Source organism: Lepisma saccharinum, chromosome 12 (assembly GCF_977018435.1).
Source record: "Lepisma saccharinum chromosome 12, izLepSacc3.1, whole genome shotgun sequence".
Taxonomy (NCBI): domain Eukaryota; kingdom Metazoa; phylum Arthropoda; class Insecta; order Zygentoma; family Lepismatidae; genus Lepisma; species Lepisma saccharinum.
This window is the reverse complement of record NC_139240.1, coordinates 31556603-31583140: the sequence shown is the minus strand read 5'-3', so window position 1 is coordinate 31583140 and position 26538 is coordinate 31556603. Positions and strand designations below refer to the sequence as shown.

The following is a 26538-nucleotide window of genomic DNA, read 5'->3' as shown; positions in this document are numbered from 1 at the left end:
CATAGCACAGACCATCTCGCGTGAAGATGTTTCTATAAAGTTCTGGAGTTAGTAATTATCTGTGTAATTTGTAGCGATATGATACTTCAAGAAGCATATTGATAAAGGACAATGTTTGAATTTTTACTATTACCACGGCGAAGTATTTCTTTCCTTGAGTGAATGTTCTGTTATATATGAAAATGTGATTGAAGTTGTGTTTATATTGTTGGCTGTTATAACCTTGAAACCAATGTGGACAAGAAGTTTGACAATTTGGAACAGACGACAAGAATTTGATATTGATGTTGGTTTTGAATCCGTGGTAAGAACCAGATATGTCGTTTTTCGGTAGAAATATCGGAACAGGGTAACATTATCGTATGGGTAAAACGGATTCCTTCAAATTTCCTTCAAATTTACAGGAGAAAGTACTTACGGAAATCATTTTCTTGAGCGTTTTGGAAGTTCCTGAATGTAGATTTGATTCATTTTAATGTGAATGCGTTTTGTTTTCTGCGAAAATCTCTGTCCGACACGCTGTTTCTGCTCCCGCCATTTGCTTTTTGCATGAGAGTGCAATGTTCCGTGTGTTAAGACGATGCAACCCCGTAGCCAGTGTTTCAGCCTCGCCGTGTTTTCACTAGAACCACCTGTCGAGTTCGGAACAAGCCATTTTTCCCGAATGGGTGTCACTTATCGCACAACATTGTAGCAACATTGTGTTCGGACGTCACAGGAGAGCTGTTTTTACAATTTTTCTTTGTATTTATGCTAATGGAACCTAACCTAACAGGCCTAACCTAACCACGTAGGCATTCCTCGTCTGACGTCAATATTCAAGGTTGCAAGATTGTTGTGCGTAAAGGAAGAGAATTAACGAATTACGAAAGAAAGATGGTTCCTACCTGAATGGGTGTCACTTATCGCCCAACACTGTAGCAACATTGTGTTCTGACGTCACAGGAAAGATCTTTTTCATGTTAGGCAATACAAGCTAACGCGTCTCTTAGCGAAAATAATAATTTTTCTTTGTATCTATGCTAATGGAACCTAACCCAACATGCCTAACCTAACCACGTAGGCATTCCTCGTCTGGCGTCAATATTCAAGGTTGCAAGATGGTTGTGCGTAAAGGAAGAGCATTAACAAATTTCGAAAGAAAGATGGTTCCGACCCGAATGGGTGTCACTTATCGCACAACACTCTAGCAACATTGTGTTCTGACGTCACAGGAGAGACCTTTTTCATGTTAGGCAATACAAAGGTAACGCGTCTCTTAGCGAAAATATTATTTTTTCTTTGTATTTATGCTAATGGAACCTAACCTAACCACGTAGGCACTTATCGCACAACACTCTAGCAACATTGTGTTCTGACGTCACAGGAGAGACCTTTTTCATGTTAGGCAATACAAAGGTAACGCGTCTCTTAGCGAAAATATTATTTTTTCTTTGTATTTATGCTAATGGAACCTAACCTAACAGGCCTAACCTAACCACGTAGGCATTCCTCGTCTGACGTCAATATTCAAGGTTGCAAGAGTGTTGTGCGTAAAGGAAGAGCATTAACGATTTGCGAAAGAAAGATGGTTCCGAATTGCTGAGTATGGACAATGAACGTGGTAAATCGCAAGGTTATTTTACAAGTTCTACACGTAAATGCGACGTATTAGCATAATTTCAAATAGGGGCACGAAAGTAGATATTTTCCGGTGAACGAGGTTGCACCACTGCATAAATCGACAAAACACTCTCAGAACGCCCCCTAAACCAGTATGCTATCACGGCCATAATGTGTTACAGATTCGAAACTACAAGTAACAGTAAGTACTCGTAAATAGAGAAAATAAACATTATCTTAGTTAGAAATGCATTATTTCGCCTTAAGAAATGTTCCGCAACACGTTAGCAATGTAAAGAAGTCCGAAATATATGATTCGTAGGTGTTTCACCCATACGATAATAGTACCCGGAACAGTTTTACAATACCGGACCATTCCCCGATTTCGTTCATAATTCACATACTTAATGATTTTGGACTCCTGGTCACGAATTTGCAGTTAATATTTGGGGGTCACGTATAGAAATTCGAAAAAAAGTGGGTCCGTGATAGCAACCGACAATGCACGATTGCTCATTATTTACGTGTTTTCAATACTGAAAGAATGAATTACAAGCCTAAATTGCAACTATGTTTGCCTAACCGGACCTAACCTAAGCTTACCGTGAATGGTTTGGGACTATGCGTGAATGGTGTGTGAAAAAAATGTTCCAATACCTAAAGAACGAAAGAAATTACGACCCCAAATTATAACTATGTTGGACTAACCGAACCTAACCTTACCGTGAATGATTTGTGGTGCTATGCATGAATGGTGTGTGGGGCACCGTAAAAAAAATCTCAGTTTCGTAGCACTGGAGGGACAAATTATAACTACAAAATCGTGATCAAGTGTTCTAAAATATTGAATATGCGAAATATGAACGAATGGCACGTATTATTAATATGTACCCAACTAAAATTTACGGTAACAGTAGTATAAGCCGGAGACACATTAAACTCGTTTATTTTCAAATAAAAATCATTGATACTTACCTCATATGCATACCGGAACATTTTTCAAGCTGGGGATCACTTTTTTTTCCATGAAAGAAGCGTTATTTTTAACATTATAATCATTTATTGGTCGTTGCTAATTCGGCGGGCAAATCTTGACTCATGTTGTCTGTCGTCAGCTGATATGCAGTATCGTCAGCTGATGTGCAGTGTTTCCAAACTTATGAACTGATAAATGCCACACAAACTATTCACAAAAGGTTTTTAAGCGAAAATTGAGGCTAGACTCTACTTTACATCCTTATCTGCATGGTGATTGCTTCTTTGCGTTCGCAGTGCGCGATCGTGGTGTGGCACCCGGCATCTCTTCGGGTAAGTACCTTTTTCTTTTTACATGTTGTGTTCACGATAGCCCCACTATCCATTCACGGGGTCGAGGTATGCCTACGAGGTTAGGTTAGGCCTGTTAGTTAGGTTCCATTAGCACTCATTTCACCCCTAAATATGTGCTTCATCATCTAAAAAATTCCTCAGTACGTTCAATTACGCATATCCGGACAACATCGGTTTTTCTCGATTTACTCCTTCAGGAAATTTTTCCTCGCTTTGGGATTTACGTTGTTGAATTCCTTATAAAATAAGCTTACCAACAATATATATGACACATATTCCTTAGGAAAAGAACGTAAACTAGAGTCTTACCTTAAATTGGAAGAAAAAAAACCGCTCTCACGTCATCTTGTAAAACTACCGCATGGTTGCTACACTGACAGGGGGTTACATGATCGAACGGACGGAACATTTGATTCACGTAGTCGACGGTAATGGCAGCACGAGATATCGTACAACGGAGATGCATGAATGATGAAAAATACCTTACAGGCCAAATAAGTTGCACGATTCGAAAAAACAATTTCCCCGGCTTCAGAAAGTGCTCAAGAACGCAATTCCGTAAGTACTTTCTCGTCTTTTCTCCTGTAAATTTTAAGAAATCTGTCTCCGGCTTATACTATCATTACCAAATTTACTAAGAAAAACTTATGAAAGAAAGAACTTTATTTCCTACCTTTAAAGTCCTCACACCACACAGATTACTAACTTCTGCCATTCTTCCGTGAAGTTTCCATGATTGTATATGGAGAACAATCTTTTACAACTTCTACACGTCAAATAACAATTTCAACACGTTACCCCCACATGTTAACCTCGGATACTTCATCGGGACTACGTATTTTGTGACTATAAGAAGTGGGATAGAAATTACATTTCTTTTTTTCAGTATTAGAAACAAAATCTTCCGGTAAATGAGCAATCGCGCATTGTCGGTTGCGATCACGGACCCCATTTTTTTTTTCTAATTTCTACACGTGACCCCCAAATATTAACTACAGATTCGTGATTAGGAGCCCAAAATCATTAAGTATGCGAAATATGAACGAAATCTGGGAATGGTCCGGTATTCTAAAATCTAAACCAAAATATCATCTAATGATGAGGTTTTAACTCTCGAGTGTATTTGCTAGATGTATGTGAATTTTGGTCTCTGGTATGTTTGTTGATTTGGGCTGTGTGATTGTGTCAATAACCACATAAACACCGGTAACAGCCATTGGCGCACACTGAGGAGCAGTGATTCTAACTGATAGATCAATCGATCACATAATTATTTTGAAATCGCCATGTATATTGTCATGTCGAAGCCACAGTTCATAAGCAACACACTTTTTTTACACTCTTCACCCCTCCTTCCTCCCTGGGTACGATCAGTAGGCAGGCTGGAAGGAACTAAACTAGCAACCTTTTTGATTGGCTGATCAGTTTCATGTGAAGACTAGGGATGGCCAGATCCGGATCCCAAATTTATCCGGATCCGTTTTTCCATCCCACATGGGCTTCTTTGGAAAGTAAGAATGTGTTTATAACATATTATTACCTGCTAATATACATATATATTGATGAGGGAACTGAGCAAACGTTGGAGTCACACTTCAATATATATAATATACATACATACACACATATATATATAGTGTGTGTGCTCACGTGCACGATTTGTAATTAATTAATACACTTACAAGGGAGGTCTAAGTGTCCCCCTTCGATTTCCATGAAACTTGGCAGGTGTATAGAGGGGCCCATAAGAAGAAATACGTGTTTTTGTGTTTCAGCTATAAAGAAAAACTGTTTTAGGGGGCAACCCCCCCCCCTCAAATGTCAAGATGAAGACAAATTGACACAGGGATCTGACTCCTGTGTGCCACTCCGATTTCCATGAAATTTGGCAGGTGTATGGAGAGGCCCAAAGGAAGAAGTACGTGTTTTTGTGTTTCAGCTAAAAAACGGTTTTAGGGAGCAACCCCCCCCCCCCCTCAAATGTCAAGATGATGAGAAATTGAAGTGGGGATCTGACCCCGAAAACCATGTAAATATGGCATAGGAAGAAACAGGGGGCATAGGGTCCCTCTATACACCTGCCAAATTTCATGGAAATCTGAGGGCAACACACGTCAATTTGTCCTCATCTTGACATTTGAGGCAGGTTTTATATTCGTCAGTCCATACCGTATGGTCCAGCATTGGTTGCTTGACCATTTTTAAAATTTTCAATATTGTTGTTGTTCTAACCCCTATGCAGGGTAGTTCCAAGCAGGCTTTATTTGTCTAAAACTTAACTTTGTTTAAAAATGGTGACCATTTTTTGTTTCATGACTTTTGGTATTTTTGGCCTTTGCAGACAGTTGGGATAATTATGATAACTCCACTAAGAAAAATGATAGAAAGCTGTGGTAAATAACATTCTTTTCAGTACATTTCAAAGCTTTATTTTATATTCTGTGCCTTTTTTCACCATCTTTAATGAAAATGGCTGAAATATATGGCCAAAATTGATATTCAATTTTGAAAAGAAATCAAAGTTTTAGGATTTTTTTGAGTAGGGAAGTAATATAGTATCAGAGCTATAATTTTTTAGAGGAAACATATAGGTCCAAAGTTTTAGCTGAAAATATTTGAGCTCTGCTACTGGTTTCTTCTTTTAGTTAAAGCTCTTTGAAAATGCTCGGTTTTTATTTATTTATTTATTATTATTATTTTTTTTTTCAAAATTTGAACCCCCATATCTCTGATGGGGGACTTAATTTTTCTCTTAGCACTGACCTAAAATGACACCCTTCACAGCACTGCGACTGCACAACATTACAGTCATGTACCACTTCTTCCTACCTGCATATGCGTGTCATGCTCCAACCACTTCCACTTGCAACATTGGGAGAAATTCATCCCTTCAAATTCTGTTGGTGTTTTCTTTAGTAGCAATGCCCATTCCAACGATATTGAAATAAATGTACAACTGGTGCAAAGTTGTCATCCCCGCTCCCCCCCCCCCCTTAAAGAGAGGGAAATCTTGGTGTCAAATTGTAGGTAGGTTCCTATTATGCATCCGACACAACCACGGTGCCAGAAACAAGTGATGGAAGGAGCAGAGGTGAGGAGAGAGAGATTGAGGGGCAGACACAGTTGATAAACCTCTAAATATCACTTGTAAAATGTATTGAATTATCATTTTTTTCCTGTCTATGCGTGCAATAAGGAGGAGGAGCTATCGATCAAATGGGGGGGGGGGGGTCTGCACCCATTCTGGCAACGTCCTACAGATGTCCGACACCATAGTATGGCATTTTGTCGGACATTCTGAGGGAACATGCGAGGTCTTTTATGCAATCCGATTTTTGTCACATGTCATGGTACGACATTTTGCCAGACGAATATTTAGGCTCCATCGATGCATGCGATTTTTATCAGATATTGCCATCCAACTAATGTCGAACTGCTACAATGTGTCGCTCCACAACATCCGATACAGAATCACATGCATGGTGCTCTTATTCATCTGATTTTGTTGATGTCTTCGAACTGTAACACCCAATGAAAATCACATGCAGTAACTTAGCCTTAGACTGCTTCTGTGGAGTTTTATTAGTTTTATTACTCTTTTCGCTCCCGTTTCCTTGTTTAATGTTGCAATGCACATGGATCACCCCTCCCTACCCCATCTCCGGTGTAATAGTGGTTTTCCACATCTACAATGACACTTAAATGTTGTTAGAAATTAAGAATCCAACTAATCGGGATACTCGAGGGATGATTGGACTCACGTGAAAGGATAGTTCATTCACTACTTCTCAACATAGTCCCCCCTCCGGTCCTGGCATTTATCAAAGCACTTCACGAGGTTCGTGATACCTGTCTAGTAGAACTCTGGATCCTGTTGTCAGAGGCTAACCCTTACTCCGTGCTTGACAACATCGTCCGAGTGAAATCGGCGTCATTTTTGCTACTTTGAAGCAGCATCTCAGAAGATGCCAGTTTCACTCAGATGATGATGTCAAGCACGAAGTAAGGATTTACCTCTTGATAACAGGACCCAGAGTTCTACGAGACAGGCATCATGAACCTCTTGAAGCACTTTGATAAATGCCTGGATGGGGCTGGGGGGAATAGACTATGTTGAGAAGTAGTGAATGAACTATCCTTTCACGTGAGTCCCTTTGTATTCGTCTATGGAATTTACAGGCTTTGTATAATTTTTATCGATCATCCCTCGTATGTAGTACACCACGACAAATTGAAACCGAAATTTGCATGGGTTAACATTATAAAAATATGACAACCTCAGTTTTCAGTTACACTTGCATTGCAGATCACCCCCTTTCTCCCCACTCCTTTTAACCTCCAGGGGAGGTGATTATTAATCTGCCATTGAGGGAAGTTAATGTCCAATGTAATGGAATAATACGAGGGTGTGCTGATAAGTTCCTGGCTTTACCCAGAACTAATTGAGATAGAGTGATGGTACTACATATTTATTCAACATATTCCTCCCTAAGCCTAACACATTTAGCACATCTGTTCTGCAACTTCTGTAGCCCCTGCAAATAAATGTTCTTTGATTGCTCCTGAAACCAGCTCCCTGTGGCTTCGATCATGTCAGAAATGTCATTAAATCGATGTCCTTTCAGATTTTTTTTTTCAGGTGTGGGAACAGGTGATAATCAGAGGGGGCTAAATCAGGTGAATAGGGTGCGTGTTTGAGCAATTAAACACCCAGGGAATGGAATTTGTCCATCACAATATTAACCTTGTCCTGCAAAAACAAGATGCCTTTCGTCAATTTCCCTCGGCGTTTCTTCTTGATAACCTGCATTAATTGACCCAGAAGGGTTGGGTAGATCGTAGAACCAACCTGGAGGTAATCCACCATCACAATCCCATCCCTGTCCCAAAACATTGACACCAACACCTTCTTGGATGACTTTTGTGCACGAAACTTCTTCAAATGGGATGACCCATTATGGTGCCATTCCATGGACTGATCCTTGGTCTCGGGATCATAGATATGTAGCCACGTTTCATCCTCAGTCACTAATCTGCCCAAAAAATCCTCTTCACCAGCACGAAACCGAACCAAAATGGCCTCCGATGACTTCACACTCTGCCGTTTCTGATCACTGTTCAAGCATTTCGGAACCCATTTGGCAGAAAGTTCCTCACGTCCAGTACATCATGTATGATGAATCCTACACATTCCCGGGAGATGTTCATTATCTCTGCAATCTTCTTGGCTGATATTCGCAGCTCCATAAGAATCATGTCATGCTTAGCATCACATGTTGCCGGATCCGTCACTGATGAAGGGCGGACCTCGTCTTCGTTGCTGAAGTATTCATGTGAATCGAGCTCTCCAGGTTTTTATGGTGCTGTATGAAGGACACTTATAACCCATTGTTTGTGACATCTCACAGTGAATGTCCTTTGCAGACTTTCCTTGGAGGAACAGAAACTTGATCACACCCCGAACCTCTGGCGGAGTGAAACTGACTTGTGCCTCCACCATGACTACTTCAAACCTGAAAAATACAAAGAAACTATTACGGGAGGAATATTATTTTTGCACCATAACATACTCATATTACACACTTTCAAATGAGATATGAATCGCGAATGGGAAATGCTGGGAAGCGAGCAAAGCAAGGAACTTATCAGCACCCCCTCGTATGTAAATATTTTAATATAACCATTAAATTTAAAACATATCACTTGCCTCAGTAATCGATGTTCCTCTGCCAACTCTACTGAATTTTCACTTTCCATCTATTGTTATTAAATTTTTTAGGCTGAAACTTTATAGAGGGGCATGCAGAAAGTAAATTCCAATTAGCCACAAATTAAAACAAGTAGTAATCGACTAGTTAGTGACCTGTAACTTACTTTTCGACATATTCATCTTGCTCAGGTATTCGTTGTATCATGTCACTAAAATTTGTATGCCCATGTTACGTGTGCTGCTGCTGCTGAGTGAAAGTGTGTGTAGAGCTGAGTTGCTCTCAAAAAGTTTATTCTCTTAGCACTGTCCAAAATAACATCCTTCACAGCACTGCGACCGTACCAAATTACAGCCACATACCACCTCTTCCTACCTGCATACGTGCATCGTGCTCCAGCCAGTAGCTACGTGTTTATATGTCATGAGAACTTAATTTCTGGATGACCCTTGTATATGACCCTTACTGGGCCACTTCTGGCAGGAAACCCCCAAATAAACAACTAAATAGGCTCGTTAGTCCTGGGTTCGCATCCCATTCCTCACCAGAGCGCTCGGAACCAAAGAATCAATCACAGGCAAGAACTTACTGAATTAATGTTGCAGGGTGATTGCTGAAAACTTGCAGAAACGGGCTTTATACATTTATTTACAATTCAACAAACAAGGCTCGGATTCTTCCAATAATTCTCTATTTTACATTATTCACATTTCTCTAACTTGAGCCCCACGGCAGAACTGCCAAGTGGAAGCTAGCATCGGCAGAACCGCCTTGGAATGCTCTTTCTCATAGGAGGCCACTGGAGACCGAAGATCACTCTCCCTTCTGCTATCCTGTTCATAAACACACTGTCCTGTCCTCTGTCAGAGGCTATGTTTATACTTTCTCCCTCGTCGCAAGTAGGAGGGCTGAAAGTTCAAATCTTATTGGCTCTTTTAAACTACACTGAACCTTGGAAGAAACCCAAGCATACAGAGTTATACACGAAACTCAAAAAAGAAACAAAAAACAAATACTGTTTGTAACAAAACTTACAGAAGCTGTCATCAATAGCATGTTCCTGTTTTAATATGTGATTAGCTAAATCAGACAACACCTGTACAATGCAGTAGATTCCCATTCTATTAATTGCTTGCGTTAATTTTTTAATGCACACACTTTTTCACCAACAATAATTGTAACCACGTGTTGTCAGTTCCAAGGAAATTTGATATACTGTGAATTGCATTGATAATGTATGTCATGGCTTATTGTCAACCATTTTCATGAATTTTGAAGGACCCAAGCACACAGTGCAGCCATACATATCACTTTGAGAAAATATTACATTCAGAAAATAGGAGGAACACCTAACAATAGATAACTTAGAAAAATATGGTACAATATTCCTTGCACAGATGAGATGTAATGAATTTGGTGGACGGTATCAAATTATACATATCATAACATTTGTTGTAGTTGCTGTGGGAGATATAAGGCTTCATAAGCTCATTAAAGAGAACAATGTCACATTTACTCAAGACGTTAAATAGTTTGGGATATTCGTCATAGTGACCATGTTTTATGTCTGTGGTTCTCCACCTTGGAGAGACCAAAGTCCGATAAATTCTTATTTTAAAAGCAGATGCACCTGCCCTGACAATTTTGCTCATAAATTTCATTATATTTTTTAAAAACTTTATATGTTAATTAATAAGCCTTGAAATTAAATAAAATAAACTGACAAAATCATAATGAGTAATGGTTCCATTACATCTAGGCTAGTTCTAAATATAAAACTAAGTTTAATAATGAAAGGGTCCCAGGTTCGATACCCATTGGAGGCACATTGTACAGTGGTTTGGATCCCAATTTAAACTGTAGGTACAGTCTCGATTAGCCTATCTGTGCATATAGTGGACTTGAAACAACAATTCAAACAAATAAATGATAGGTGCTACATTTTCCACTTAAAACCATATTAGACTTTGTGGCCTTGACATTTATCTGTTTCCATTGCCTAATGATTTCAGACTGCATACCTTATATTTTCCTTTCACTTTGAGATGTCTAATATCTCAAACTTGTTCTGGTTCCTCACCAGAGCGCTCGAAACCAAAGAATCAATTCACACGCAAGATCACACTGAATTTTCTATGCAGTGTAATTGCTGAAATTCGCAGTAATGAGCTTTTTACATTTATTTACAACAAACGAGGCTCAGATTCTTTCATTAGTTCTCTATTTTACATTATTTACATATTTTCTCTAATTTGAGCCCCACGGCAGAACTGCTACATGGAATCTAGCATCGGCGGAACCGCCACTTGATGCTTTGTGACTGATATCCGTAAATTCACTCTCCCTCCTGCTATCAGTTTCACACACACTTTCCCTGCGCTCTGTCAGACAGGCCATATTTATACTAACTCCCTCCTCGCATGGGGGAAGGGCTGAATGTTCAAATCCTATTGGCTCTTTCAAACCACACTCTTACGAACCATGGAAGAAACCCAAGAATACAGACTCTTCACAAATTACAATTACTAACTCTAATTATAATCTGGCCAGATCACACAAACACACTCAACCTTTATTAATTTCTCATAATTATACACAAAACACATAAAAACAAATACTGTTTGTAACAAACTTTAACTTTAATAGCCCTATTTGTTATTGAGAAATATTACATTGAAAATACAAAACTTGTTTCTGGGAACCGGAAAATTAAAATTCTATAATCTTTGCAACTGCTTCTCATAGCAGATTATGCATTTATATTTGTTGTTTCATGTATAGACAAGTAGTGTGTTTGTAATATTTGTGTAAAGTTTGAATAACCACACTTTTTTGCTTTCATTATATTTCTTTTTCTTTGTAGGTAGAGATTGGACTGTATATGCTGTCACAACAGAAGATAGAGTTTGGAAAGATGTGTATTTTGACTGAAGTGTGACAATAATGAGTTTATAGAGAATTGTGCAGCTTGTGAGTTGTACTTGTTCCCAGAGAAGCCATTGTGCTAAACTTGAATACTCTATGTCATGTTAAATCTGATCTTTTCAATTTTGTCCTTGAATTAAGCAGAAAAATGGAATCTCGAAGTCCTACACCAGGAACACCACAGCTTCAAGTGGAGTCTTCACCTGTGCGCCCTTCCCAGACCCCATCGCCGATGGGTCCTCCGCAGTCTTATCCGTCCCCAATGTCACAGTATCCTCCTTCACCTTCTCGCATGACACCACCGAGACAAGCAGTATCTCCTCACACACATTCATCACCCTACAGCCCTCCCGGAAGCTCCAACACTCCAGGGAATACAACAAGTAATTCGCAACCGACAGGGCAGTCACCTGGAATGGTGCATACTCAGTCGCACCCGCAGCAGACGGGTCCTCCAAGTATGCATCTCCAGGCCCCGAACCCCGGCATGGGAAGAGGAATGCAGCAGGGTATGGAGGCAGGGTCTAGGTCTCACGGCAGCTACCAGGGACAGCACCCCACCCCGGGGATGAATCAGCCTATGCTACGTCAGAGCCAGCACATGAACGGCTCACCGGGATCCATGCAAGGTAACATGGTGAGCCTTCAGATGCCGCAACATATGCACCCACAACAGGGACCTCAACCCAATCAACAAGCTCTGCACGACAACCTGAACGATCTGCAGAGAGTTATTAACAAAATGGAGGAAAGGGGGATGCAGGACGATCCTCGCTACTCTCAGCTGCTGGCTTTGAAAGCCCAGCGGGGAATGATGGCTCATGCGGGGCAAATGGACAGCGTCCAGTGCTCTCCTCCTCACCCACTTCCGCCAACGCTTCATGCGCAGCAGGATTCACCTCAGAAGCACGTTTTCAGCTCAAGCCAGCTTCAGCAGCTACGTGCACAGATCGTGACGTACCGTTTACTAGCTCGTAACCAACCAGTTCCTAGACAGCTGGTTAACAGTGGACAAGGCAAGCCGATGGAGATGGGTCAAGACTTTTCGTTCCCAAGGATGCCACAAGAAGATCCAGTTAGACCTATGCAACCACCTCTAGGACAGTCTCAGCCCCCGGTACGAACACACATGGCACCCCCAACAGCACCTTCTCCTGTTCAGCCACCACAGCAGAAACCAATGCAACAGGCACAGAAAGTTCAAACTGTGCAGATGCCTCAGTCGCCACAACGAATGCCCATGCCACCGCAGGTGCAGCAACAAAGTCAGCCTGCGCAACAAGCAAAGATGCCCCAGCAGCCGAGCATGCAACCCCATCAGCAACAGTCTCCGATGAATCTCCAGCAGTCGTCTCAGGGTATGATGCCACAACAGCAGAGCCAACAACCGCCTCCTCAGCCACCTGCACAAAGTCAGCTGCAGTCGCAACCATCTCCACAAAATGCACCATCCTCTCCAAGCCAGCCGCCTGCGCAAACTGCACCACCACACAACATGTCTCAACCACAGTCCACACAGACTCAAAGCCTGCCACAGACAACCCCGGTGTCACAGAATCAACAGCAGCAGACTTCACCACAGGTGCAGCAACAGATGTCGCAGACATCCCCTCAACCGCAGATTCAGCCGAGCATACCACCGCAGCATCCTCAAATGCCACCACAGCCTGTGATGCACGTTCCGCAGAGCTCTGCACCATGCATGCCACTGACGCAGGCTCCAATTCAGCCACCACCGCCGACTATGCAGCAACCGATGAATCTGCCACAAGTGCAGGTTCCTCCACCAAGCATGCAGCCATCACAGCCGCAACCACCAATGCCACCGCAAGGGCCACCAAACCTCCAGCAACCACCATTACATCATCAACCACCTCCACACTCAATGCAGCAGCCTCAAATTCCTCACCAGATGGCTCCGATGCCACAGCAGTGGCCAGTGCCTCCTTCGCAACAGCAGAAGCATCCTGCACCGATGATGGGCCCTATGCCACCTGGCCAGCAACCACCCTCTGTGAATCAGATGGCCCAGCCTCCTATGCCTGGCCCCTACCCCTCGCAGCCGATCCCACCGGCCACTTCCAGCGGACCTGCAGTACCTGTGGTGGGCTCACGTGAACCACCCAAAGGCTTGGTAATGCCTCCACAGCAACAGGCCCCACCACCACAACAGCAACAGCAGCCCCCACCTCCTCAACAACAGCAGCAGCAGTGGCCCGCATGGCAGCCTAAACAGAAACGCACAACCACGGTGACAAGACCTCCTGGTTTGGATCCACTGGTTGTGCTTCAAGAGAGAGAGAACATCCTTGCCGCGAGAATTGCTTACAGGATCCAAGAATTGAGCAATCTGCCAATGACCATGTCGGAAGATCTACGGATAAAGGCGCAAATGGACCTGAGGGCATTACGGCTTCTGAATTTCCAACGGCAGTTACGGTCGGAAGTGGTTGCATGCACAAGACGTGACACAACCTTGGAGACAGCACGGAACGTGAAAGCATACAGACGTGCCAAACGACAGAGCCTGCGTGATGCCAGGGCTATCGAGAAACTCGAGAAGCAACAGAACCTGGAAGCAGAAAGAAAGAGAAAGCAGAAGCACCAGGAATTCCTGGAGAAAGTTCTCCAGCATGGAAAGAACCTCAAGGATTACCACAGAAATAACATAGCAAAGATTGCACACTTGAACAAGGCTGTAATGAACCACCATGCAAACGTGGAGAAGGAACAGAAGAAAGAGCAAGAGAGGATTGAACGGGAGCGAATGAGGCGTTTGATGGCTGAGGACGAGGAAGGATACAGAAAGCTGATCGATCAGAAAAAAGATAAGCGATTAGCTTTCCTGCTTCAGCAAACAGACGAGTATATAGCGAGTCTCACAGAGATGGTTAAGCAACACAAGGTCGAGCAAAAGTTATCCGAGCAGAGACGCCTAAATAAGAAGAAGAAAGATGATAAAGATGTACTGGATACGAGAGTTCCTGTGATGGAAACTGCTACCGGAAAGGTACTTATTGGTGACGAAGCACCTCTCTCAAGTCAGTTGCAGGTGTGGATAGAAGAACACCCAGGATGGGAAGTTGTCCCACCGAAAGAGCAGGATGAAGATGCAGAAATGTCCGAAGAAGATGGCAGCGATGCTCCCTTTGACGAAGATGGGAAACCTCGAGCAGAAGGGGAGAAGAGAGACAATGTTGGGAAGCTGCTTGAGGAGAATCCAAAAGTTATCGTGCAGAAGGCAAAAGTTGATGATGACGAGTACAAAGTTCTCACAGGAGAACAGACATACTATAGCATTGCGCACACAATTCGGGAGGAAGTCACGGAACAGGCCTCTATTATGGTGAACGGGAAGTTAAAGGAGTATCAGACCAAAGGTTTGGAGTGGTTGGTTTCATTATACAACAATAATTTGAATGGGATCTTAGCCGATGAAATGGGTTTGGGCAAAACAATACAGACAATAGGCCTCATCACGTATCTTATGGAGCACAAGAAGGTGAATGGCCCTTTCCTGATTATAGTTCCCTTGTCCACTCTTTCTAATTGGGTGTTGGAATTTGAGAAGTGGGCACCAACAGTTGTGCTTGTGGCATACAAAGGTGCACCAATCTCAAGGAGGCAAATTCAGAGCCAGATGCGGACTACGAAGTTCAATGTTCTTCTGACGACGTATGAGTACATTACAAAAGACAAAGCTGTTCTGGCAAAACTTCACTGGAAGTACATGATCATTGACGAAGGTCACAGAATGAAGAACCACCATTGCAAATTGACAAGGGTTCTGAATACATTCTACAATGCACCACATCGTCTCTTGTTGACGGGCACACCTTTGCAGAACAAACTTCCCGAATTGTGGGCACTCTTGAACTTTTTGCTTCCTTCAATCTTTCAGTCTTGCAACACATTTGAGCAGTGGTTCAATGCGCCATTTGCAACGGCAGGTGAAAAAGTGGAGCTCAATGAAGAAGAAACGATCCTGATCATCCGACGATTGCACAAAGTTCTGAGACCGTTCCTACTGCGTCGTCTGAAGAAAGAGGTGGAATCGCAGTTGCCCGAAAAGGTTGAGTATATCATCAAGTGCGACATGTCAGGTCTACAGCGTGTCCTTTACAAACACATGCAGAGCAAAGGTGTTCTTCTCACAGACGGATCGGAGAAAGGCAAGCAGGGCAAAGGAGGGACCAAAGCATTGGCAAACACGATCATGCAGCTCCGAAAACTTTGCAATCACCCATTCATGTTCCAACATATTGAGGAGGCATACTGCGACCATGCTGGGATTGATGATGGACATGTTGGTCCCGACCTGTTCCGAGCATCGGGCAAATTTGAGTTCCTGGATCGCATTCTACCCAAGTTGAAGACCACGAACCATCGAGTTCTCCTCTTCTGTCAGATGACCCAGTTGATGACAATCATGGAGGATTACTTAAACTGGCGTGGTTTCACATATTTACGTCTGGACGGAAGCACCAAGAGTGAGGAGAGAGGGGAATTACTGAGAAAATTCAACAGTCCTGACTCGGACTACTTCATTTTCCTTCTGAGTACTCGTGCCGGTGGCTTAGGTCTCAACTTACAGGCTGCCGACACGGTCGTTATTTTTGATTCAGACTGGAATCCACACCAAGATTTACAAGCTCAGGACAGAGCACATCGAATAGGGCAACAGAATGAAGTCAGGGTATTGAGGTTGATAACTGTAAACTCTGTTGAAGAGCGAATTTTAGCTGCTGCAAGATATAAGCTTAACATGGATGAGAAAGTTATCCAGGCTGGGATGTTTAATCAGAAGTCAACCGGTTCCGAGAGACGCCAATTTTTGCAGAGCATTCTGTACCAAGATGAGAAGGACGAAGAGGAAGAAAATGAGGTCCCTGATGACGAGACAGTGAATCAGATGATTGCCAGAAATAAGAATGAGTTCGAGCTGTTTCAGAAGATGGATTCTGAACGTGAAGAAGATGAGGAAAAATTGGGGAGTGCTCGTAAAGTTCGTTTGATGGAGGAAGTTGAGTTACCTGATTGGTTGGTGAAAGATGATGAGGAGGTGGAGAGACTCACGTATGAAGAGGAAGAAGTGTACTACGGCAGAGGTTCTCGCCAGAGGAAGGAAGTGGGCTACAACGATACTCTCACCGAGAAAGAATGGTTGAAACTGTTCGGAGCAATTGATGAAGGAGACGAAGAGTATGTTGAAGAGAAGAAGGTCAAGAAGAGGCAAGCCCCCAAGCGAAGGAAGCATGGAAAAGATGAGGATGACGAGGACGAACCTTTGCAAGCCAAGAAACCACGTGGTCGTCCCCCGGCCGAGAAACGGCCAGCGGCAAATTCTGGCCTCAAGCAGCAGATGAAGAAACTAATGAACATTGTTATCAAATACACAGATAGCGACAGCCGGGTTCTGAGCGAACCTTTCATGAAGTTACCATCACGTCGCATCTTACCTCACTACTACGAGGTGATCAAAAAGCCACTGGACATAAAGAAAATTTTAGACAAGATTGAGGAGAACAAGTACAATGATTTAGACGAGCTCGAGCAAGATTTCATCCAGTTGTGCAAGAATGCACAAATCTACAATAAGGAAGCTTCATTGATTCATGAAGATTCAATTATTCTAGAGTCTGTTTTTACAAATGCCCGCGAGCGACTGGAGCACGAGGGTGAATCGGGAGAAGAGGAAGAAGAAGAAGAGAAAACGGATGATTTAAAGCAACCATACATGTGCACAACTTGCTGTAAAGTTTTCCATGACAGTGCTTCTTACCTGCGCCACCAGAAAGCACACGGCGAGGATAAGATTTCGCTGAAGTGTGATATGTGCAGCAAGGCTTTTAGTTGCACGAGTGAGGCGAAAATTAGCCACAAGATACGCACAGGAGACGAATGCTACAGATGTAACGAATGTATCAAGGTGTATGGGATATCGAAGCAAAGCACAAGCTCAGAGAAACCATACAAATGCAACTCTTGTAGCAAGATGTTTACTTACATATCCGCCTTCAAGAAACATCAGACAACAATGCATTCCTGCGACAAACAGTAAAGAAAAGAAGTTAATTTATATTCCTTACACTGGACAATTGCAGGAAACACATAAAACTTCATTTGTAAGGTGAATATCTTCCATTGTTAGTTGCTTAACTGTACGTAAAATATAGAACTGCTGGTTTCTTTCTAAAATAAAGAAGTGTAAATTGCAAGTGTGGCTGTCTTTATAAGGCTTAAAGTTCACAATTTAGAGGTTGTTTTCTTCATGTTCTAAGTAACATCAAAATTATGTATATGGAAATATATACCAATGCTAGTTTTGTTTTTATTCTGCTTATGACAAGTTGATATTATGTACAGCAATCTGTTTTCGTATGAATAGAACATCTTTTATGTTACTGTGGGCATTTTGAACTGAAAATAATGTTTAGAGTGGTGCTGGTATATCAAAGTACCTGATAATATCTTTGTAGATAATCTGCTTATATGCCCTGAAATATTATTTTTTGTGGTGGAATTTAACCTACTTTATTATAGTTCCTTTTGTTCAGATAAATTTATAACTATTCTTCCATCCATCTTGTTCTGAACTTTGTATTGTAAGTGCCAAGATATTAGATATCTCGATATTTCAACATATCTAGTCACATTACTTTGCACTGCTTGAAGTATGCCTTGTTTTCTTGCCTATGTAAATTTTTTTCATCTATATATGTCTATAATTTTTAGTTCTAGTGCTTGAAGTGGAGTAAATATGCAAATGTCAGTGTTGATATAGAATTGAAAAGACTTTAGTAGTATTTTTTTAAACTTTTTAAGGTAGGTAAGAAGAATGTTTGATATGTAAACATACATATTTATGGTACACTATATTTAGCATTTTAAAAGTTTGCTGTCTATATTTTTTATGTGTTGAAAGCTTTTCAAAATTGTAACGTTACAATGTCCATTATTGTATCTTGTAGAGAAATTTAGAGGAATAATTTTGATTGTTGCATCAAAGGCATCTTAAATGTATCTGAAATATCTATGAAAGAGACATAGCCATGAAAATAAAACCACTGCTTCTACATCCTTGTTATTTGTTCTTTTTCACTGTTTGGGAAAGTCTACTTTGTAGCTGAAAGCAGTTGGTCATAATTTTATTTCCCCTGCACAGAGCCCGCTGGAGCGTGTTCAAATCATTGGATTGCGGTGAAACATGGTACAGAGGGGAAGCAAAGGTATAGTAATTTCATTTAGGGCTGTGTCAATCAAAAAGTTATAATGTATGATTTTTTTTTATTAGTAGTCCTTGATGCAGCTTGTGTTTCTGGTACATTTATTTTTCCATATTTGTGCCATTCTTTTTTAAATGTACAAAACCCACCTGCTTTAATATCATCGAGTATTTTTACGCTTGTAAAGAATGAAATTGAAGGATATATCAGTTATACATTATACACTAATTTTTCGAACAAACCCATTAGTTTTCATAACATGTTCATATGAGTTTTCTTAAATATCAAAATGTGCCAGGTGTAATGGATATGTGTAGTGCAAGGAGTTGTCTTGCGTGTGATATCGAATTGTAACATTTAACTGCATGAATCTTATATTTTTATAACTAGTAGCAATTGAGGGCATGCTGTTATCATTATAAAGGCATTTTCCATGTACCCAGGTTTTGTAATATATATATATATTTCCTAAAGCAAAACTCCATTAGAATCATAATGGATATGAATGAATTAGTTCATTCTTCATTAAGTAGTTGCTATTTTGCATTTGATCAACATACATTAGCTCATTGGTATCAAAAGTATCATTATATCCTTCCTTTTTCATACATGATTGCAAGATCAAATAACTGACGATATATCAACAAATAATTAAAGTAAATGCTGTTTATCAACTTTGGAATATGTAGAGCATAGCAAATAAATATGTGTTTGCTGAAACAAATCTGGAATTATGTACATCCAAATCACCTCTGCTCTACTTCAAGCACTTTGTAATTTTGTGTTCACATATTTAAAAAAATATGCAGAGAAGCAAAAGTCAGGTTATATAGAGAAACATGATTGCTACGTAATGGCTGCAATTACAGTACATGTTCAATATGTATACCATCTGCTTGAATGCATGCATGAATTTGATGCTCCCAGTTGTGTAAGACGTCTGCTGATCCTTTGTTTGAGGTAGTCCAGGCTCTTAATTTTTAGGGTACGTGGCCTTTACATTTTTGTAAACAGATAGACCACCACGATGGCATAGAGATAATGTCATCAGCTTGTAATCAAGGGGTCCCGGATTTGATATCCGGTGCAGATGCGTGGCACAGTGGTTCGAATCCCACTTTAAACTGTAGGCCCAGTCCTGATTAGCCTATGTTAAAACAATAACAGATTTCACCTCACTTCTGTCCCCCCAATTAACAATTTATGGGTGTTGGGTCTTGCGACTGTGGTGGCCATGCACCTATGTAACCTGACTTTTGCCTCATCCTGTATATAAAAATTAGTTAACATTCCAAATAATCAGTTGTTTTTGTGTGTGCGATGTAACATAGTGGGATGAATCTCTTTTTGTAAATATTCTTTCTATACATATATCAAATAGTTTATAGAAAACCAATTCCTATAACAGCTTAATTTTGCCTTCAATTCATCTGCCTCTTAAATGAATACTTGACTAGACTGATATATAAAGCGAACATGGATTATCTTAAATATTAAAACGTGACATGTGTAAGGGATATTTGTGCCAAAGACAACATTATAGTACAAAGTGTTGTCTTGTGTGTGATATGGATTGTAAATAATGTGGGGAAGTATAACTGGATATTCATATTATCAAATGTAGCACTATGAGATAATAGCAGCACATGCATGCACAGACAGAAAAGTGGAATAGCAAAATATTAACACGTAGAAAACCATACGGGAATAGAAACTAGCAGTGTCAAATAAAAATGAAATGAGAAATGAGGCATGTGTTTCAAATGATTCTTTGGGAATTCACCCTCAAAAGACTGACAGAAATTGTCTAATTGGCCTAAAGAAATCTGATGATAAGATTACTTTTCTGTTACGTATGTTGATGCCAACATTATCAGAATTTCAGTATTTAGTCGTAACATCTATATGCTAAAAATTAAACTGTTTTTACTTCACGTTACATGGTTCTTGTTTCAAAGCATGTGTTAAACAAAATGCTTTTTTTTTTTTTTATCCAAGATGGAAAATATTAAAATTATCAAAACTACAAAGGTTGGATGATGCACTAGTCAAATATAAAAAGGCCCACACAACTGAATACAAAATAAAATAAAAATCAGTATATTAAATTTTTATTGTAACTAAAAATATGTGACTGATTTTTGGTGGTGTGTGATTATATTATCTAGCTTGGTGGCCTTGGCCCAATACAGATAAAATTTGAAAGAATAATAATGATTTTGGAATTTGTAAGTGTATTTGTCAAAACTGTGTTTTTATTACAAAATTATGCAGTTAATCTGTAGACATCGTTGTCACATTCTAAATTCAGTATGAGATTTGGAACGAGCAGCTGTGATGTTTGGAAATAACTTTGTTAAAAAATGCAATACATCTGTTTGGTATTCATGTAACTTTTTTATTGAGATTATGAGAACAATGTACTCAAATCGAAAGTAATCTTGTAGTTTTTGTGGAAACTAATGTATTACTATATCAATATTGAAAGTATTAGGCATTCTACTTACATGAACATGTAGAAAAGCATTAAATATTACAGATATTCACATATATTGTACCACAAAATGTTGGATTAATACAAGGGCATTTAATCTTGTGTAAGTTTGTACTGCTTATGTGACTAGTTCGTGAAATCACTGCATATCTGATACATAGAATTGTAAAAATGTTGCTCTGTATAATTGTTGTAAAGTTATGAAAATGTTCTAACAATTTTAAATGTATGTGTGAATGGTTCTGGTATTTGTAATGATAAATGCATTAAGCATTGTTTAAAATTGTTTTACATATACAAGCAACTACTATTTTAAATGGATCTAACAATATTCTCTGTCTTGTAGAAAACTGTTTTGCTACCAGTATTCCTGTGCTGTTCTTTGTACTCTGTGAGATAATAGAACTTTATGTTTAATGTGCTTGTATGCAGTGGGCCTTTGTTTTTTGTTGTTCTTTTGTAAAGATTGAGTAACTTCAAATGTGGAAACTTATGTGAAAGAAATAAAGTATATAGTAAACACCGAAAATGTCTTATTTTATTTTCAAAGGCCGAAAGATTAATAATATTGTTTGTTTTCATAGCGCAATGTCACGTACTGAAGATATATAGGATTGTACCCTGCCCTAATCAGGGTAGGGAAGTATAAGTAGAAGCTATGCTACCAGTGGGAATCATTTCCTTGTTTCCTTGTATGAAACTAGAAGCCAGAGGCATGCATTCTGGGTACACAATGCGTACCCACAACACAGTGCAAATGAAAATTCGACAATTATCTCCGAAGGCACTTCCACTGCAAGAAATTCCGATTTCCACGCGAACACGCTACTGGCTGCCTTGTGTCGCCTGCATCACCTGGTCTTCCTGGATGCAGTCCCGAATGATCCCGATTGTGCCTTCGGCTATGTCCGCACCCACCCGATCGCGTTTCTGCCCATTTCCGCGAGCAAACTCAGCCACTTCTCTTGAGTACCCTAGAATTTCGGAAGGCAACCCCATTGGCTCAGATCAGCCCTGACCACATGTTTGGGACTGCCCGCGCTCACCCCATCCTGCGTTTCCCTGTTCAAAGCACAGAGGTCTGAGAAGCCAGGGTACCAAGGATTTTGACAGCATCTGCAGTGTTGGCAGTAGTCAATATGTATTTTTTTTCTGGAATGTTTAGCTTACTCACATTTAGCAGTCACGAGTAGATAGATCACTGTTCTCGATTGCAATAATAATACATTATAAAAAATGATTGCTAAGAGGAGGGCAAGAATATTTTGTGGTAGAAGACCATATTTAATATACGTGTAAACTATCAGACATAAAATATTTAAGTGATGTTAAAATTACGCTAGCAAGATTTTTGCGTAGAGAGAGGTGAGGAGAGCAGAATGGACTGATTGACTGAGGATTGAGTTTTCCGCATGAACCCCCTTTTAGCGTCATCACTAGGGAAAGGAACTTTAGGTAATTAAATGTTTTTTCTGCGATAAGATACAGACCCTCATTTTTGCCAAAATTCTGATTATAGCCTTATATGTCAACACAGCAAATTTTATTTTACATAAAAACACATATTTTCCAGTTTTCCGTATGTAAATACATATTTTGCGAATTTTCATTTTAAATACATAAAATCGCTCATTGACTTCATCCACCTCGAAATCCTCGAAGGAAAAATGTTTATAGGCTACTCTGCACCTCTTTCATATCGAGAGTGCTAGGTTTGTTTTGTCTTTGAACACCCTCGCTGGCAGACTTCTGGCACCTCGCCTACGATCCTATTGGGAGAAAATAGCTGTAAGTAGTAGCTGGGGCTGGCTACACGTAATGATAGCAAGGCTTTTTAATGAAGCAATGCAGCTATTGTGGCCGGAAGGCATAACATTTGACAATGTTCTTCTCCTCGTGACAGATGCTGCAGCTTACATGAAAAAAGCTGCAGTAGGCCTTGCCGTTAGCTACCCCAAAATGGTGCACGTTAAATGTGTGGCCCATGCGTTGCATAGAATATGTGAAAAGATAAGAGCTCTTTATCCCAATGTCGATAAACTGGTTTCAAATGGCAAGAAAGTTTTTATCAAGTTGGCTAGAAGAATAGACAATTTTAAACAAAAATGTCCTGAGGTTCCCCTTCCCCCTACACCTGTAGTTACGCGATGGGGCACTTGGTTGGATGCAATGTTATGCCCAGAAGTTTGAAAAAATTGTATCTGTTGTAAATGATCTCGACAAAGAAGAATTCTGCAAGAACTGTTGATGGAGCCCTCCGTAAAAGTCGAATTGGCATACATCTCAACAAACCTGTCCATTCTCTCTAATTCCATATGAAAGCTTGAATCGTCCGCGAACACTTTGGCAGCTTCCATTGTTAAAGTCCGTGTAGTAGAATCGAAACTGCAAGAACTCACTGGATCTAAGTGTCTAAATGTACAGAATTTTTTGGGAAAAAACAAGGTTTTCAAACTTTGTGCCAAATTGCATGTGTTTTGGAAAGTGAAGTAGAGGAAGAGGAAGCTTTGGAAAACTTAAGCGTTAGTGACATTTCGTGATTCAAATATGCAAGAATTGTTTCTTGTGACGTGGAGCGATCTTTCTCACAATATAAGATGCTTTTTAGAGATAATCGTCACAGATTTACAATGGAGAATTTGGAAAGAACTATGGTGATCCACTGCAACTCTTCCAAAAAATAGCTCGCTAAGAGGTAATCATTTAGAAACTAATTTCAGGTGTTTAAAATGCATGTTATAGTTTGTTTTTGTTACCAAATGTTTTTATTTTTGTCACATATTTTCCTGTTTTTATCACATATTTTCAACATTTATGACACATAAAAAATAAATATTTCTGTGTTTTTTAGCACATAAAGTTCCGTTCCCTAGTCATCACTGTCTCAGGGGAAATTTATGTGAACAATTTGCAAGTTTCACACAATACTCTGAGTATGAAAGTATCTGTTTATCCCATTCATCAACATTTTATTTAAGTTCATTTGCATTTCAGCCTATAAATTGATGAGGATGGGCGTTGACCGTTGACCTGACAGTATAAATGAATAGGAAAACAAAAAAACAAGTAAACACAATCCTGCTATGGGATTCGAATGAGCCCCCGCTCCTCCCAGACATTTAAAAATGTGGTGTATATGGATGGTATATTGTGCCCAACATTTCTTTTTTAGCTTTTGAAGTGTGCTGGGATGAATACCATTGTATGCTGACGTATTTTCTTCGTGAGCTTTATTATCTCCTTCTACAAAATATTTCGTCGATTGGCAACTCCGAGTCATTCATCCACAAGAACGCGTGGTTTTCAGGGACGGCAGACACTTGTTACCGTGGGAGGTTGACTTATGCTTTCTTCTGTCGTGTGAAATTTGCTGCGTTTCGTTCATATTATTTGCTTGTTTGTCGGTGCAGTGAAGTGATAAAATGGGGAGGGGGGAGAGGATTCGAGAGTTATTGATGACATTCTGGAGATGGGATTTTCGGCATAATACTAATTACGAAGTGCAAACAATCCGAAATGGGAGGTGTGTGTGTGTTCCTGATTTGCAGGACTTGTTTCAGGCAGGAGTTGTTGAAGCAGCATGTTAGGCATTTTCAGAAAAAAAATATATATATAACTACAGTTGACTGGCAGTAGAAAAGCGAAAACTTTATTGTTGGCCTTGTTCGTTGGTTTCCTCTGAGAAAGGTGTGTCAAATAGTAGAGTATAAGGAGGATACTGACATTTATCAAATTTATCACATGCTATTCGAAAGCACGAAAAATCATTATGCCAGTTCGTTCCCTTTCAATGTTCATTGCGCTGCATGAAGGAATTAATCTAAGTTAATTGTTGGACTGTACGTAGCTACTATCAGAATATATTTGTGAATATAAATATAAAATATCATACATATACGCGTATCTTACTTCGTTACATTTGGATATCTCTGGTAGTGTTTAAGGTTATATCAGAGATTCCTTAGTTTCCTCGTTAATGTTTCAATTATTGACATCCTATTTTAAACTAGCTTCAATTAGTTTCCGTGTGCACGAAGCAAGCTTTAAATAACATCTGTCCCTCTTAATCTTAAAAACATGTTCCTCATAAAAAATAATTTAAAAAAAGGTGTGATTCTTTATTCTCAAGTAACAACTTTTGTGAGGGATGAACAAAGGTCTTACAAAATGGTGCAACGATTGATAAATGCTGCTGTGCCGTTCCAAAAAGTGATTTCCTGTTATTTGAAAATAATACAAGGATGATAAATTTTTCATTACAAAATTTTGAAAAAAGTAATTTTCTGCATAACACGATAGACTGGAGGTTGGTCTGACCCCTTAACTGCCCCCTTCAATCCGCTCATGTTGCGTACCCTAGTGTAAATGTCACTGCACGCCACTGCTAGAAGCCTTATTTTGTGAGCTGGTGCAGCTACCATGCATTATGAGGTACTAAAACTACACTAATGTATAGTTTTGAACTCCCAGATGCAACATTTTTCACTAATGTAGACTGTGCAATTATAAAGTTTTATGATGTAAAATGCTGCTTTATTGATTACACTTTGACGTGTGTGTGTAAGATATGAAAAGTATTTAATTTATGATTCAGGTAAATAATGAAAAATATAATGTCTGTAATCATTATTATTATAATTAGTGCCTCATATCTCCTAATTTGACAGGTTTATAGCAATTACTCTCTTTTATGTACCACTATTACACATGTTTCTTTACATTGTATCAGCATGTATCTTGTTATATCAAAAAGAAAATAATTTTATATTCACATTTTGAAACACTTAGTTTTGGACATCAGTGAAAAAATATTGTTGTCATATCTTTAGTTCACATCTTCTCTCAAAGTCTAATATTTTATTTATTTGAAAGATCGTGAATACAGATTAATCCATTTTACATCACGATATGGAACTAACAAATAAAAATATGCAATCACACACACACACACACACATACATATATAACAAAATATTAACAATTAGAATAAAACCAACATTTTTTACTCTTATGCTGCTTGATGCACCCCATTTTTAATGTCTGTTTGGATAGATAAAAGGCTGGAGCATCTTTTAACGAGTTTTAAATGGTTTGTGACCTATAGAGAAGTAATATCCATATTGTACTTGTATTTGTAAGCTAGCAAAGTAAGGTATAGATATTTGGAAAATAACTTTGTTCCTTCCTTATCAAGACTCATAAATTATTTCTCACAGAGCCTCTAATAGATGCAAAACTATTTGATAATGTTATT

The 26538-nt window shown here is 39.7% G+C and overlaps 1 pseudogene across 1 annotated transcript; it reads left to right on the top strand.

Moving 5' to 3' along the window:
- Nucleotides 1-21806, top strand: LOC145996617 (brahma chromatin-remodeling complex ATPase subunit pseudogene; annotated as a pseudogene). Its single transcript, XR_014442807.1, has 2 exons — nt 1-304; nt 11503-21806. The product of XR_014442807.1 is annotated as a brahma chromatin-remodeling complex ATPase subunit pseudogene (transcript).
- The last annotated feature ends 4732 nt before the right edge of the window (nt 21807-26538 follow it).